This window comes from Tupaia chinensis, unplaced genomic scaffold, assembly GCF_000334495.1.
Source record: "Tupaia chinensis unplaced genomic scaffold, TupChi_1.0 Scaffold000197_1, whole genome shotgun sequence".
Lineage (NCBI taxonomy): Eukaryota > Metazoa > Chordata > Mammalia > Scandentia > Tupaiidae > Tupaia > Tupaia belangeri.
Genome location: NW_006159672.1, coordinates 5186113 through 5204328, shown reverse-complemented (window position 1 = coordinate 5204328; position 18216 = coordinate 5186113). Strand labels below are relative to the sequence as shown.

Here is an 18216-nt window from a genome sequence, read left to right as displayed (position 1 = left end):
CAAACAGTGTTTCTAATCTGGGGATTCAGTTAACAACAGGACTGAACAGAGCAAGGTGAAAAGACAGGCTTTGATCACTTCTTTTCTCATTGCATTCTGAGCACTGAGGGGTAGGGTGCACCATCTAGTTTTCTGATGACAGAGTTCAGAAGCTTCAATCAGCATTGCAGAAGTACTCATGAAGGTCACTTCTTACATGCTTGTTAACTTGACTCTTTCTGGGAAGCTCTTCTCCATCAACATCTACTGAGGGCCTGGCCCCATTCCAGAGAAGGAATAAGTGGCTTCTGCCATTGTGAAAGGTTTGTGTTGTAGAAGCAAGCATAAACATGCCTGCAGGTCTTGAGGCAAATGATCTACTGAGTTGTAAACATTGGAAGGAAGAGTAAACCATTAACTTCACAAAACAAGGCCATATTCAGCACAGCTTTGACTCATTGGAACAAAATGTTGAACTTGAAATACAGCAGGAAATGGATTAAGCTATTGTTCTTTTGGGCATTTCAGGGTAGATGAAAAAAACTGATTGCCTGAAGGGACTCCATCCTTGTCAGCCCTTGCTTGAATCCTTCCTGAGCTCATAGACCTTTATTTCTCAAGCAGTGATGGAGAAAAACATAGTCTGCACCTGCAAGTTATCAGGTCATAAGAACTGAAAGTTACGGGAGAGAAGATCAAGAGATCAGGGTGACTGAATAATTCAAGGGGATTTCAGGGACTGAATGAGAAACTGAGTAACTCTAAGGGAAATAATCTCTATCCATAAGTTTAATCAAAATCCAATAAAACATACACCTTAATAAAATATTCTGGGAAAAATGGCAAAGGATTTCCAGTTAAGAAGGTAGAGTCAAGTTTCATCATATAGTATAATCTCCTTTGTCCAATAACTCATGAATGACTTGTTAAAATTAGTAAAACAGTTGTCAATTAGCAAAAGATTCTCTAGTAGCCACTGAACAGCAAAACACACTTTCATTCCATAAATGTTAGAAGTGCTGGCTTTGGCCTGCATTTGCCTTGGTGTGGGTCAGAGTCCTGCCCCTCTACCTTGGGAACTGATAAAGGCACAGGAAGGCAGATAATAAAACACTAAGAATTCACCTGAAAACTTTACAATTTGAAGAGAATTGCACTAAAAGGATGAAGAGGCAGTCTAGGAAAGGGTCAAGGAGAAACCCTGGATAGGAAAAACCTCGAATCTCAAGGCCGTGGCAGAGGATATCATTGAGGTCAGAAATGGACTGAAGTCCAGTGTCACTCGAGGGGGCTTCAGAGTAGAGTTTCTGAAAAGACTCCCAAACCCTTGCCATAACTCACCCAGTCACCTCTCTACCTCACAGTGCCCAGGTTAGTCCAGGAGGAAGTGTGATTAAGACTGATTATAGCCCCCTGCCAACCCACAAGGCCAATACTTATCCCTTAATTCCTTTTCTAGTAATCCTTAGTTTGCCTGAGGCACCCAGCCCTCCCAGGCCTTGCACTCTCTGCTGTTCGTCCCTGATCTGACTCAGGATCCCAGCCTCTCCTGTGCCAAACCCTGCCACTGGACCCTTGGAAATCTAGACCTGTCATCAGACAATCTCCTCATCTCTGAATATCTCCTCCATCTTCTTGCTCTCACTGACAGTGGCTGGCTTTGTCAGTCATCATATCCTCTATGGCTCACGTTGCATAGACCTAGAGATACTCATCACCTCCTTCCTTCTCAATGGACCTTTCAGAGCATTCTTCTTTGAATGGCATCTGAGCTACTTAGAAGTCTCTACCAGCCACTAATGCATCTTGTCATGTTTTCTTACTTGCCCTATCTCATGACACTCCCAACTGTCTCCCCCTTTATTGAAAAGGATAGCATGGTTGGGGTTGCGGAGGGGGTGTCTGAAAGTGTTGGTTTGGTGAGTGGCCTGTGCTCACAGAGGTGGCACGTCAGAGACCATGGTGGAGGGAGATAATTGTAGCACCAACCTGCTGGCTGCAGAGACTGTAAGTCTGGAAGAGCAGCTGCAAGGATGAGGAGAAGTGATGCTGATGGCCGATAAAGTCCTCTGGAGGGAAACCTGCCACCATGGGTGTGGTTTCTTTGGTGTTTCTGATTATCTACTATTTAGATCCATCTGTTCTGCCTGGTGCTTCCTGTTTTGTTATGTTTTTGTGCTTGGCTGACTACCTGGTTCCCATTCTAGCACCTAGAATTTTTGGCTCCAATAAATGGACCACAGAAAAACAGCAAAGATTCCATGAAATCTGCAGCAATCTAGTAAAAACTTGATGCAGAGCTGTGGGCTGGTGGAAATGCCTCTTTACACTAAAGGAAGAAAAGCCTAAAATGTACTTCATGACCATAATTGTTTCTCTTGCTGTGGTTACTTGGGTGGGACAGCAAGTCCACAACTTCTTTCTCACCTACCTGATAGTGACTTTCGTACTATTGCTCCCTGGACTAAACCAACACGGGATCATTTTGAAGTACATTGGAATGGCTAAAAGGGAGATAAACAAGCTTCTCAAACAAAAGGAAAAGAAAAATGAATAGTCATTTGCTCTGTTCAGTGTGATTAATGGAGTCTACGTTGTCTCTGGGAAGTTTCTTCCATGATCTCCAGATACTAAAATGTGACAAGTAACTCTTTGCTTTCCCTCACTTTGCCTTTAGTTGATAGAGTCAGTCTTTGCCACCTAAGGCTTTCTGCATTTGTTTGTTACAAATGTAGCTGGGTGCATTCCCATTGTTGGCCTCATGGACCAACTCATTACTGAGTATAACTTGTTTTGATTTTTCTCACCCTGGGTCAATTGAACTCTTTCTTTTAGATAACTTCCTTTAAGATATTATAGTGATGACCTTTAATGTGGTATAGTGAACAGTGACTTTGGGTAACTGTTGGAGTGCTTTAGCTGGATACTTAGCAGTGACGTGGCTACAGGAAGCTGCTGCTACTTTCTGCTTTCATGGTCTGCTTAAAAAGTTGTCTGGCTTTGTGAATGTAGAGACCAAGTTTACCACTTCTGATGAAGCGACCAGTGAAGATTCATTTCTCATTCTGTTTCTTGAGCATGAGAGAAGAATCCCCATGGAATAAAGTGAAACAAATTCCATGCCCTGGTATGTAGCATTTACTTCTCCCTTGTGCAGAATTTAGCAATTCATAGTAAACATTGATCCTTTCTCCCAAATGGGGAATCTGATAGACTTATAGAGCTCTTGACTCCTTGGATTTGGACTTCGAATTAGTTCATCCTTACAGGCTTACAAAAGATTGTCTTTAGGATTTTTAGCATATTTTAAAATTCAGGTTCTCAGCTGACTTTAAAATACATAATAATAGGCTAAGACTTGTCCATGACCTTTACTCTAAGACCAGCCAGTAAAGGGGAAAAATCTTCTGGTGTTTAGTCAAGATTCATTTCATTAGAAAATAAGCTTAGGGCCAGCCCTGTGGACTTACCCTACTAATTTTTGAGACCAGAATAAGCCTTTTTAAACATAAGCCTCACAATTGTCATTTTGTGGCCATACTGGCCATTCTGGTCCTCATACTTTAGGTATAGGAAATAGTGACTACACTGGTGTCTGACTTTCCCCCTAGATTTTTCTCTGAAAATTCCAAGGACTGTTGGTAAGAGCAGATTTGTAGATGACAGTTGGGCTCCGATCTATGTCAATTTTGTAACTCCTTGGAAAGCTTCTTGTTATCCTTTCCCTCTCAGTAGCTAAAAATTTATAGTAGTTGAAATCTGTAGGAATGAACCTCTGAGGGCCAAAAATGTGACATATTTGGGAACAATTCTTAAACTTATGAACTAACTGTAATACAGCTTTGTGAATTTATTGCACTGATACTGTAAACCCTATACCTTGTGGTATATCTGTTCCTAAATAAGTGTTGTTTTCTTCCCTTCAATATTGTTGTAAATGGTGGTACCCATTGTAGAGTTTGATTTTTTTAATGTTTCATAAGAAAACTACCTTAATTTTACATGTTTCCTCATTGTAAATAAGCCTGTCTTTCTAACTAGATATTTTTTTTGTGTGTGAATATATATCCTTCTGATGAACTACTTTTGCAATTTTAATCCTGTGTTAGTTCTTCTACTTTTTTGTGTGTGTAAAAGAGGAAAAAATTTTAAAAGCCGGAATCTCGAAAAAGAAAAAAGAAAAGAATAGCATCTGGCCCATTGCCTTTTTTGTCTCCATTAAGTGTCCACCACTCTTGGCAACCATGGATACAGACATTTTTATAATATGGCCTCTCATTTCTGGAAATTCTATTTCCAGTGATGTATTCCTTCCCTTGTATTAGGGCTCTATAGAGAAATAAAGTCAATAGGTGATATCTACATATTTCTATATCTATCAATTGATATAGAGATACAGATAGAAGGAGAGATTTCATAAAGGATTGGTTCATGTAACTATGGAGATTGACAAGTTTCAAGGTTTGCAACTGGCAAGATGGAGACCCAGGACAGTTAGATTCAGTCTGAAAGTTAGCAGGCTCAAGGTCTAGGAAGAGGGGCCAGGTGGTGGGTGGCATGGCAATAAGATGAGATGCTCTGTGTGGCAATCCCACATAGGAAATTCTAAGTGTCTGAGAATGTGCCTGGTACCTGATTGCTCATGATCCTGGACTGGCTGAAGGGTGGAGGTGTATTGTGGCATCAGGACCCTGCAGAGGGTGATCTTTCTCATGCTTTCTGGCTCTCTGTTTCTGTCTCTTTTACTTATCTCAGTAAAGAGTGAGTAAAGGAAAAATATTTAGGGGGAAACAAAAGACCTAGGAGGAGCTTATGTTTAGTTCGAGCTCAAAGGCAGGAAAAATCCCCCCAAACAACAGTAACAACAAATAAAACACACACTGACCTCCCTCACACACACACAAAATAATAATAATAAATGTCCTGGCTTGAAGGCAATCAGCCAGGAGGAAAGGTCAGCCTTTTTCTTACATTTAGGCCTTCAACTAATTGAATGAGACCCACACACATGGGGGAGGGCAATCTGCGCAATCTGCTTTACTCAGTCTACCTAATGAAAAATTCATTTTCTCCATAAACTTGCTCTCAGACACACCCAGCATGATATTTGACCCAATGATGTCTGGACGGTTTATGGCTCAGTCAAGTCAAAACATAGAATTAACTCCTACCTACCCCTGATTGTTAGAAGTACACCCTCTCGCCACAACCTCCATGTCTTTTCACCTTTGTTTTCTAGAACCCATGAAGGCCACCATCCCACTGCTCCCAAAGTACTTTTGGTCTCTATATGTCTTCATTTCTCACTTAGTGTCCATAGTCATCAGGAGACTCAGTTTCTTCCTAAGAACTCAACTTTCATGGTATTGTCTTTCTGTCACCCTTGCCTGGGAAGGCATAAACCCTGGTGATATTTCATGCAGTGTCATCTCCACATACAGCTTAGGCCTCAGTGTGGCGAGAAACTAACACCCATGAGTTATAACAACTCTCATCTCAGATCCCCACCATGACACCCAGGCCTCAGATAAGACCCGTTTCACACTCATTATTGTTCCACACTGCCTGCTCTCAAGAGCCTGTCAGCACAGCCACCTCTTCAGTCTCTGCACAGGACTTCTCTTCCTTTTTCATCAAGAAAACAGAAAAATTAGAAGGATACTGCTCCATTTTCAATGCCCAGTCTGCCCCCTTTCACGGATTTTTAGCTTGTTCCGATCCTCCAGTCTATTTGTCTGTAATTGCACCAATAACTCACTGGCTTAATTGTTAGAACTTTACAGGCATTCTTGTTATATGATAGGGCAAGACAACACATTTTCTGAGGATTCTTGTTCCCTTACACTTACAAAATAATTAAAAGAGATTATAGCAAAGGCAAAGTATAACTTGAAAACTAATAAAATGATACAAAAGGTACTAAAGAAGAAAGCGTAAATAAGATGTCTTTTTTTATGAAGCTGGAATAAAACTATCAGCAATTCTAATAAATATAAAGGGTCCCTCTACAGTCATGAAGCAGTAGCTCTTTATGCTACGAAACTGAGAAAAAAATTCTGCAAAATTGGAAAGTAAAGAGTTTAAAAGGAATTGCTTTCCTTGTAAGTCATTATTCTCTGACATGAAGTATGGGGATATTTATATTATTAGACAAAGAAGATTTCAACAACAATTTCAAGTGTATTTTATCATGGCAAGTGAAGGTCTTAGCTTTTGCTGAAATTTTCTTAGTTTGGGCTCCCACTTAAGCCAAACTAAGAGATAAGGACTTGGCTATGAGTAGTTTATCTGAGAAATTCTGAAAGTGCCTTAGTGTGTGGGAAAAGTAGGCAAAGTTGAGAAGAGGCCTAACTATGGTTTATCTTGGTCAGAGTTAAACATCTGTGTGTGAGTGTGTGTGTGTGCACATGTACATGCATATGTGTATTATAAGGAGCTGGCTCACAGTTACAAAGGCTGACAAGTCCGAACATCTGCACTCAGCAAGCTGCAGTCCCAGGAGAGCTCCTGAGTAAGTTGCACACTGAAGATAGGAGAAGATGAATGCCCCAGATCAAGCAGGTAGACAGGGCAAAATTTCCCTTCTTTCACCTTTTTGTTCTATTTAAATCCTGAACAATTTTCTTTACTCTGTCTACCAATGCAAATAATAACCTTATTTAGAAACAGGATATTTAGCCAGATCTCTGAGTATCTTGATATCTAGGCAAGGTGACTTGTGAAGAAAGCTGTCCTCCTCAACTGCACTGCTCAGGTATGTGTGATGTTGCATAAGCACTGTCTGCATCTCCTATTCTAGCTAAATTTTGTGTGAGCAAAATAACAGAAAAAAGAGTGCTCCAAACAACCTGATGGGAAATAGAAAACAAACAAACAAACAAAAACCAAACGAACAAAAAGCACACAGAAATTTGGGTTGTATATAAATGAAATAGGCAAAATAAACATCTTTGGAATACTAATTAATGCAATTCAAATGGTATATAATGTGATATTGTAAAAAAAGACCTTTAATTAGACTAAGATTTGAACTCTTAGCTTCCTGACAATGATATCTTAGACACGTTGCTTAATATCTGAATTTCAACTTCCATGTTATTAAGAACACAAAATTGCCCACCTTAAAGGGCTGACATGAAAGTTAAATTAAATAAGAAAATTCACATGAAGCATTATAATAACACTTAGAATTTAAGAGATGTATTATTAGAATACAGTGATGACAACTATTATCAGATATTTCAAATTTTTAATCTTATAATCAGAAACTATATCTTCAAATTTCACTGAAGTTTTTAAAAGACATGATAATATTAGAACACAAAATAGCACAACCACATTCTCAGACTATGAAACGTCAAAAGGAAATACCACAAAAGTTGATAAAATTATTATTTTCAAAATAATTTTATTCTAAGAGCTATTTTGACAGTATCATATTTTATTAAAAAAGGTTTTTGCCATAGAATTCATGCACTTGACAGAAAAAGGTCGTGAGGGAGAGTAAGAAATCACCCTTTGGTGGAGTTGGCCACTCCTTAATCCCTTCTCCTCCATTGTCCTCCTGGAATTTTGGGTATGCACACACATGTGCCTGGCATGATTTTCAAGCCTCCATGTCTGGGACTCAAACCATGGTCAGCAATGTGGGAGTCTAGCACCTTCACCTCTGCACCAACTGCTGGCCTCTCATATTTGTTTTTAGTTGTTATTATATTTTAAATTTTATAAATATCACACATATATATGATATATATGTGTATATACGTGCACACACACACATATTTGACATATTTTGATCCATGAACTAAACTAAAAAAGATGGTGAAAAAATAGCAAGGAATATAAATATATGAAATTAGAAAAAGTGGATTAATAAAGAGAAAGATAAAAATTAATCATCTCGAAGCATTAAAAATTTCGAGTAGTTGAATAAATTCAATGTTATTTTTATTGGCTTAAAAACACATTTCATTATAAGAAAAAGGAAGCAGACAACATTAGAAAAGGTGTGATAACATAGTTTGAGCAGGTTTTTTTTTTTAAGAAGAATGCTATATATAGAGAAAATTACTTTTGAAAAGTGTGGAGATTTTTCTGAAAAAGAGGATTAAATTACACTAAAAAATTAGGAACTTAAAAATTAACTAATAATAAAATGATTTTATACATTTTATTTAACAATCACCTCTATTGATAATGCAGGTCTAGATAATAATTAGGAAAATTCATTCAAAATTTCAGGGAGTTCATAACTTATGTTATGCAAGTTATTCCCAAGACACAAAATGATGGGATGCTAACCAATTTATTAAGGATATACATGCAATTAGGAAGCAGATATTGGAAAAATAATCAGAGAGTTTGAGTGTGATAAATCCTAAATCAAACCTAAAAGCAACATCTAGAACAGCATATGGTATAGTGGTTAAATTGCTGGACTCTGACATGGTTGAGAGCAGTTTAAGTCCTGGACCTGGTGACTTGAAGTTCACATGGGGCACATGTGCATGTGTGCCCAGGATACTGAGGGAAGAATAGAGGAGAAGGAATTGCAGTGTGGCCATCCCCCTCGGTGGGTGATTTCTCACTTTGTGTCTCTCTCTGTCTCTCTGGTGGGTGCATGAACCCTATAACACAAATTGCTATAAAAACAAACAAACAAACAAACCAAAACATTAAGAACAACATCAAAAAAAACCCATAGTAGGGATAACCTGTTGCCTGGTGGTTAAGGGAGTTGAATTTCACATGACTGACTGCACAGTTTGAGTCTTGGACCTGGTGACTTGAAAAGACACTTCAGGTGCATGTGTATACATGCCCCAAATGAAATAAAGAGGGGATTGCAGTATGACTATGCCCTATTGGGAGTGATTTCTCCTTCCCCCTTCCTGTTTCTCTCTTGAGATTACATGCACCCTCTGACAAACTTAAAAAATAAAAAAATAATTAAAAATGAAAACGAAACCAACAACAGTAGGTTAGAAGACTATTTTATTACATTACTATGGTTTGAAGGTGTGTGTCCCTCCAAAATTTTTATGTTGGAACTTAAACTCAAGATTTTGGTAATTAAGTGTTGAAGGGCTGTTGAAAGGTAATTAGGCCATAGCACTCTGTCCACCTGAATGGGACTAGTGTCCTTATAAAGGGCATAAGAGAATGATTCCGTTTCACATATCCTTTCACTCCTTCTAACATCTAAAGAGACAGAACTTGTTTATTCTGCTAAATGAGGATGAAACAAGAGGCACCATCTACAAGGTGAAGAATGAGCCTTCATGAACCAGACACTGAATCTACCGGCACCTTAACTTTAAATGTCCTAACTTCCAGAACCGGAGGAAGTAGATGGCTGTGTTTTATATATTACCCAGTCTAAAGTAGTTTTGATATAGCAATCTAAAAATAAATAGAATAAGACAAAAGTTAGAACTGGTAGGTGGGGTGCTGCTGTAACACATACATAATGTGGAAGCAGCTTGAAACGGGGTACTGAAGTGGGGCTGGAAGAATCTGGAGATGCATGCTAGAAAAAATCTAGACTGCCATTAATGGAACTTTAAGGGGAATTGTGGTGAGGGTTCCAAAAACAAACAAACAAATACATAAAATAAAAGGAAAGAAGAGAAGAGAAAAGAAAAAGAAAAACCTGTAGATAAAAGCTGAATCTCTAAGATGGCTGTGAACAGAATGTTAGTAGAAATATGGACAGTAAAGGCAATTTTGAAAAGATTTCAGATGGAAATAAGAAACAAGGCATTGGAAACTGGGGAAAGACCCTCTTTGCTATAAAGCGATGAAGAATTTAGCTGAATTGTGTCTGTATTCTTGTGCTTTGTGGAAGACTAATTAAGAGAGATGAAGTAGGATACTTGGCATAAGAAATCTCTAAGCAAAGTGTTGAAGGTTCCATGCAGCTTCTCTTGACTGCTTATAGTGAAATCCAAGAAGAGAAAAACAAATTAAAGTCAAAATTTATAATTAAATGGATGTAGAGCTTAAAGATACGGGACATTTTCAGTCAGGTCATATTAAGAATGAAAAAATATTTGGGAGAGAACTCCAAGGGTGTGGTCAAACAAATATTTGATAACAAGGTTAGTATAAATCTAAGAAAGATAGATACTATTCATCAGAAAAATCAAAGAACAACACAAAGACATTTTGGAGAGTTTCAAGATTGTTGGTCCCCGGGGGCAGCGTCCACAGGCAGAAGCCATCTTGGTAAACTTCCCAACAGTGTGAAGTTAGAATCCCTTCAGGGTGGTGCCAGGTTCCATTTCGAAATTAAATCATCATTATTACCTGCTTGGGTGGAGAAGACAGTTGTCTTCAGAAACATTGGTGTAGTTGAACTGACAGTTATTGTGGCCTGAGGTTCACCCAAGCAAAGTCACAATTTGGTTATTACAAAATGATTGTTGGCACATCCTATGCAATATATCTAAATTGAATAATGGTACCAGATAAAATAGATGGGAATGAAGCTTGTGTATCTTCCATTATCATGTGTAATCAATAAACGATTTAATTCTCTTGAATGGAATGACAACTGTATGGATTTGGGACTGGCAGAGATTTGGACTTTCCCTACCCACTACCCCCTGACAATGCTGAATGATTCTGTCACAATTCAAGTTCAAAGCTCTGCCAGAGAATAGAAACCAGTTAACTGGCTAATATTACCCCCATGAGTCCACAAATTGTGTTCAGAATACCTTTTTAAATGACTAGTACCAATAAGAATTTATTAGCATAAAATAGGCTTACATTAAAGGAAAACTGCAGTTTTACTGGGTTCTGGTTGGGTGGGTCTTCAGAGGCATATATAATCAACCTATTTTTTGGAGATTAAAGTTGTAGAAATAGGAGAAGCTACATTATATGCAATTGTGTTAACTACAGTTTTCCTTTAAATATGGCACAACCATCCTGAAATGTTAATTGTATAGAAAATGATTTCTAAGTCTTTAACAGTAAATAGCCAAGAATTGTTACATGAAAAAAAAAAAAAAAGAAAGAAAAAAAAGATTGTTGGTCCCACAGCAGGCCCAAAGTCTCAGGGCCTTAGGGTATGACAGTTCTAAAGGAAGGGCTCAGGATGTCCCCAGACCTCAGAGCCTGTTGCCCAAAGATACTTTGTTTCTGCTCCACATGCTCCAGAGAAATACTCATTGGCCATCCCAGCTATGGCTGGAGAATAGATTAACAGTAGATACAGACACTGTGGAATAAGTGACTCTTGAATTTGAATATGTGGTGATAGAACTAATCAAGAAAAAACACAAAAAGAATAAAAGACTGAAAAATAAATTGAACTAAGCATTGGGGAGGTGTTTTACACTACATATAAAGAAATAGCAATAAGAATGACAGCAAACTATTTTTTTTTTAAGTAAAGCAAGTCACAGAGAGTAAAGAACCATTTTTTTGCTATACTGAAAGAAAAAAATCACTCTAGAATCCTATATCTTTTGTTTTGTTTTTAGAGAGAGATTTTTCTTATAGGGTGTGTGTGCTCACTGGAGAAACACACACACATACACACACACACACACAGAGGAGAGAGAGAGAGAGAGAAAGTGAGAAATCCCCTTCCCCCCCCAAGGGGTGATGGCCATACCACAATCCCTTCTCCTTCATTCTCCTCTCAGGATCGTGGGCACACATGCACATGCACCTGGCATGAGTTTCAAGTCACCGGGTCCAGGACTCAAACTGTGGTCAACTATGTGGGAGTCCAGCAATGTAACCAATACTCCATCTGCTGGTCTAAGAAAAATTATCTTTCAAAACCAGAATTTTTCAGACATACAAAAGCTAAGAAGCATTACCAATAGATCTTAATAAAAGAAATATCAAGCAAAAGGAAAATTACAACATGTATAAGTATGGGTCTACATTAAGGAATAAAAAGTACCAGAAATGGTAACTGTGTGATATTACCACAATGTGATATTACTACACACCTATTATTAATAGAGTGTCTAAAATGAAAAGTTCAGTAAGAATGTGAAGAAACTGGATTCTTATAAATTGTTGGTGGGAATATGAGATGACAGAACCACTTTTAGCAAACAGTTCACTATTTTTCTAAAAGTGTAAACGTGTATCTACCGTACAACCCAGTCATTCTACTCATATATTTACCCATGAGAAATGAAGGCATATTTCTGTATAAATACTCATATAGAAATATTCATAGTCACTCTATTTATAATGGCCAAAATAGAAAAAAATGTGAATATTCATCAACAAATGAATGGATAAATATGTCGCAGTATTATAATTCCATAATATGGGACGCTACTTAGCAATTAAAAGGAATGAACTATGATTGTAACTTCATGATTGAATCTTAAAATAATTATGTTGAGAGGAAGGAGCCAGACTCCTTTCCCCAAAAGAGAATACAATCTGTATGATTCTGTTTATATATCGTAAACTAATAAGAAGCTGTTTGTGTTGAGGGAATGGGGTTGGAGGGAGATAATGAAAGAGCCTGAGGAATATTTTGGGGGTGATTATTCTTATTATCTTGACTGTAGTGATGATTTAATGGATTAATGCACATGTGAAAAACTCATTAAACTGCATACTTTAATATGTGCAGCTTATAGTATGTCACTTATATCTAAATAAAGCTGTTAAAAACAACTTTAAGGGGTCAGCCCATGGCCTGGAAGTTAAGTGAGTTGAATCCCACATAGCTGACCATGTGGTTCAAGTTCTAGACCTGTTCACTTGAAAACATGCTGAAATGTATTTCATGTTAGGACATTCACTTTGCAAACTAAGTGATGTATAGTGATTGAATATAAAAAATAAAATTTCAAAAATACAGTTTTTCTAGAACAACCACTAAGTGGCCCTGGAGGAATCTAACACCTATACAGAATTTTAGAGAAATGGATCAGAGATCAATATGTTATTTGAACCTCCCCCCAAAAGAAAGAAAAGTACTGTTTGTGCCCCAAATCCTGAAAGGAGGAAGAAGCGAAGAAGAAGCAGTTGCAGCATGACCATGCTCCATGGGGGAGGTGCTTTCTTGTGCTCTCTCTCTCCCCCCTCTGGTGAGTGCTCACAATCTCTGTCAAATTAAAAAAAAAATAACAAAAAAACCCTTAAAAATGATGTGTTCTGCTTTTCTATTCAAAACAATGCTTATTTGTTTTTAATATGGTAAAAAAATAAAAGCCAAAAAGTATCACTTTTTTGATATCTTACATACACACACATACACATATATACATGCACATATAATAAAATGAAACAATTATTGATATTATTGTAATCATGGTAACCTATAACAATCTTGGTGAAATTTAATTACATAATGCATTACATGAATAAAAAACCCATCTGCCTATATAATTGTTATATCTAACATGATATAAAAAATATGCAAATGCAACTAGGTCATGACTACCGTGTTTGGTACACTTTAAACACTAAAACTTATACAGACTCTTAATTCTACTTATGTTCATGCAGCTCATGTCTTACAGTCTGTCTCTAGTAATGGCAAGATGTTGGTAGACTCCTTATTATAAGAATACTAATCTGACATGAACATCAATGGAGGAAGAAATTAGGATACCATAAGCAAAGTGTGTTTACCAATGTGCATTAATAGCTCCAGATATAAGATAATTTCTGTACTGTTTTTTTTAAACTATGAATTGATGTAATTATAAGGAACAGCTTACCCATTCTTTGTGTTTATGCCAATTCTACAGCTTTCTTATATAGCCTTGTAGTTTTACAAAGAGAAAAACAAAAACATACCTCTGGAGCATATGTGAACACACTGCAGGAAGACAGGAAGAGAGAGAGAGGAAGAGAGGCCCTCCCAACAGGGCCTGGTCATTCTGAAATCCTTTTTCCTCCATTTCTCCATTTGCTTAGGATCCTGGGCAAGCACATGTACATACCTGGTATGTTATTCTCAGACTAGGATTCAAACCACAGTTGTTGTGTGGTATTCAACCACCTCTACACAGTCTTACCCACTGTGCTACAGGACTGGTCCACTTTATTCCTATACTATCGGTCAAACTAGTTTTGGGACCCACTTAGATTCATGGGGGGTCGAGAGTTCTACTTGTTGATGAGAGTGTGACAAGGACATACCCCAGAAGAGCAAGTGAGGTGGGAGATACTGTTGTAGCTATCTAATGATTTATAGCATCCATCAATCGTTTTCTTCCAAGTTTGTGACTGACTTGCCCAGAACACCTCCAGGAATGGATTAACTTTGATACTTGCAATCATGGAAAAAATAGCTCCTCACCTTTGGCATATGGCTTGTGGCTTACACAACCCTGCACCCCAACCCCCAAACATAGAGATGGGAACTTCTGGAATTTGTCTTACACACAGTTGCATGTGGATATTAATTATTCACAACGAAAGATCATAAATAATGGACTTCCCCACTCTCCTAAATGGATTTTAATTATGTCTTCTTTTCATTGAAATCATTAAAAAATATTTAGTTATGCTCCTTAATCCTCCATGCTCCCTTTTGTGATCAATACTATTTTATTGGAAATGTATGCATATTTGTATTATATTTGAAATCTCAAACCCTTTTTACATACTAGAATTAAACTACAGCTTGCTTTTGCAAACCTAATCAGGTGTGTTCTTTTAGCTTATCCCCTTCCTAAAGGTATTTCATGCTGAACTTTGAGACGATTCTCTAACAGAGTCCTCATCTGCTGGTTGCTTTTCCTACTCCCATGCTCCATCCTCTGGAGCCTTCAGGCTCTTTCTGAAATGAGAATCTGGCTTGTGGCTCTGGGCTAAAACCCATTCCAGATGGGCTGGGTGAGGGGTCCCTTCCCTGACAAGGCTTTTACTTGCCATGAAAACCCCTTTGTGACCTGGTGGTAGCCTCTACAGTCCATGTGCTCCCTCTGTGTGCACACACTACTGTTCTGGCTTGTAACAGATTGCACAGGTCAGGGCAGTGACTGCCTGTCCTCATGCGAGGAACAGGGCTGGACACTGAGTAGCACACGATGAACGTGTGTGGCATGAATAATGAAATTCTTTGATATGTTGTTCAGATAAATCTTGAATTTCTTCTAAGTGGTGACTTTCAGTTGCCACCATTTCCTTTTATATCAGTGGCATATGGCTAGTGATATTAATAAACATTCCACATCTACTCACCAGCAGGAAAATCTATTGAGGAGGTGTTGGAGGGGAGGCTGACAAGGTTTCTGCTCTAGTATCCCATGCCTCATGACCACTTTCACACAGGGATATGAATCTTTATTTCCTCTGAATAATACAATTGGTTCAGGTTACTCTTTGAACTTTTCTGAACACAGACCCGGCATTCCCTGAAACTGTTAAACTACAAAATGAGAATAATACTGCCTGCAGCATTTTATATAAAACTTGGCTTTTGATCTGTGGTCTCCAAAGTCTTTCCTTGCATGTTTAATGTGTGCTCAATCAGTTGGTTGATGTTACTGCTGTGTCCTGGTGCCGGCTGTGATCCTGGAAAGCTGTGGTTGGCCCTTCTGGTGCCCTGAACGCACCCATCTGAGAAAACTCTTAGGATATACAGGTCCCTAGAGGCTGTTGCCCAGAATTTCTCCTCACATACAGAATTACTCCTTTCAGCCATGATTTAGAAGAGGTCATGGACAACTTTCCCCCTGGAAAGTTCGGCCCAGGACAAAAACTGCTGAGGAGAAGTTCTGGATTCTCCTCTAAGTGACTCATCAATGACACACCCCAGGACAAGGCCGTAACTGTGGGTCCATTTGGAAGAGGTCCTTACTGATACTGATCCTTTGAGAAAAACTTCATTGGGCCATGACATGTAACTAACCTAACTTTAAAGACCTTATGAAACAGATCTTTATGAAATGTTCCATTTGTTCATTCCTGTACGCATTCATTTGATTGAGTAGCTACAGATGCTGAGTTCTCTGCTCACATACATGATCCCTCAGAGCTGAGAGTTTCAGTGATAGCACCTGTGGAATTGTCATCTCTTCCTTTCCTTGTGTTGGGTTTTCAGTGGTACTCCCTGGCTGTGGATTGTGAAAATACAGGACCTGCCTTCCTTGCAGGTGAGCTGGGAGGCCCTTGGATAGCTCACCTCAGTCTTCCTAAGTTGTCCCTAGCTCTTTCCCATCTCCTGCACCACCGTAATGGGGTAAGGGCATGTCTCCTCAGCATGGCAGAATCAGGAATTGGCTTCCAAGTTCTCATCTTTGCCTAAAGATGAACAAACATCAGGGAAGCTCAGGCTTTAAGAGGGCAACCTGTTTACAACAGGCTTATTGAAGCCTCATCTCAAATCATGGGCCTTGGTTTCTGGTGGAGAGAATGTTCTTACCCTCGCAGAGGGATGGTCTCTAGAGAAGTCACGGTGACCCCATCAGCTCCCTGACCCCATTTCATTTTTTTTATTGAACATCTTCAGGCAGGAAGACCTCATACTTCCTCCCTTTCTCAGTGAGCAGTGGTGAGGGATTTGAAAGTGCCCAAGAGTCTGGGAGACTCCTCATTAGGGGCTCTTGGTGCAGGGAATGAAGTACATCCCTTTTCCTTATCAGAAATCCAGGGCTGAATTGGCACTACCCCAAGACCCAGGCTGGGCCTGCCTTCCATGAAATCAAATGCAGACACCCTTTGAGAAAGGCATGGCCAGAATCCAGTAGTCAGCAAGCAAGGGAGTTCCAAGGCATATGATGACAGGTCCCATGCTCTACCTTGGCAGGTCACCCAACATTAGGTAAGTTCTATGTCTGCTGGGCTGGCTCTCCAGTGACAAGACTGTGCACTGAGGACTTCTGGGAGGTCCATCTGTCTGGAGTTCACACGCATGCAGCCCACCATCAGAGTCACCTGCAGGGCTGAAAGATACTTATATTTACATTCAGTTCTCCACCCCTCTGAAAGTGTGGGCCTTATGATTCAATGGGTGGAGGAGGAGGCTATCATTAGCCATGTTTAGGCGAAAATGGCCTGTTTCAGAAAAGGAACTGAGGCCAGTGAGGAGAAAACAGACTGGCACTACTCAACCCAGAGGCCAATACAGTTTTATCTTCAGTGACTCACAACAGGAGCTGTTTCCCAGTTTAAACAAGCGAGGAAGAGAGAACGTAATCAATTCATGCGGGATAGAATTAACCAGACATTTGACAAAATCCAGGGCATAATAGAGAGGCCTGTTCTAACGAGATTTTACTGTATCTCATTTAAGGAAATATGAAACAGCAATTCAAAGGGCTATTCTCAATAAGCTCAGAGAACAATATACTCAGCTTTGCAGCAAAAGGGCGAAAATGAGCTTTTACCCCATCCAACTTCAGTCACAAAGGTAATTAACCCAACAGGCTGGTTGATCTGTTTAAGCCTTTGAGATGCAGATCTTCCTTTGACTATAATAATATTCAATAGTTGGCAGTCTTACATCAGTGAGCTGCGATATCCACCCGATTTAAATTTTTATAAGTGACATAAATGGCCATATGGAATTTACATTAAGAGAAGCTCTCTGTTTCCACAGTTCATATTTTGAAAGCGTGCCTTATTTACATAAGAAATTACATTTGGGTCTTATTTGCATATCACATTGACAAAATGCTATTTCTAACTGTGGTGGTAAAGTTAGCAGCAACAGCTATCAAGCATACCACATGTCTTCTGAGTAGATGTTAACTGTGAGCATCCACTTTCAATAATGCCGGTTTAAACATGAGCTTAATGCTTAAGTGTTCACATAACCAATTACATTAAATTGCTTGATACAGTATCTGCAATCTCTATTGCATGATATTTGACAGGGATGGAGCAGGTCTCGCATGGTGAAAGCAGTTCACCCATGAGGCTGTGTGTATTTTAACTTGGTGAACGAAAAACCTGCTAAGGTGTCTTTATAACTAGATGTTTGAGTAATTTTTTGGACATGCACACACAAATATCTAGCATGTTTTTCAAGTTGCAAGGGCTAGGATTTGAACTGCAGTCAGTCACATGGGATCTGGCTCCCAGTGTACAACACTTAACCACTGCACTTGGGTCATTTATTTAAAATGGGGTTTTCTTGTTGGCATTCTAAGAAACATCCAGGGAACCTTCTAACATGCAGGTCCAGGGGAAGAGGTGAGGTGGCCAGAACCCCAGGGCCTTGTTCCTGGTCCTGACCAGATGGCTACAGAGAGCTCTATAGAACTAGTGCAGTTCACTTACAGGGAGTGG

The 18216-nt window shown here is 39.0% G+C and overlaps 1 pseudogene; it reads left to right on the top strand.

The window, feature by feature from the left end:
• Positions 1-1938: 1938 nt before the first annotated feature.
• On the top strand, positions 1939-2536 carry LOC102478277 (ADP-ribosylation factor-like protein 6-interacting protein 1 pseudogene; annotated as a pseudogene).
• Positions 2537-18216: the final 15680 nt, after the last annotated feature.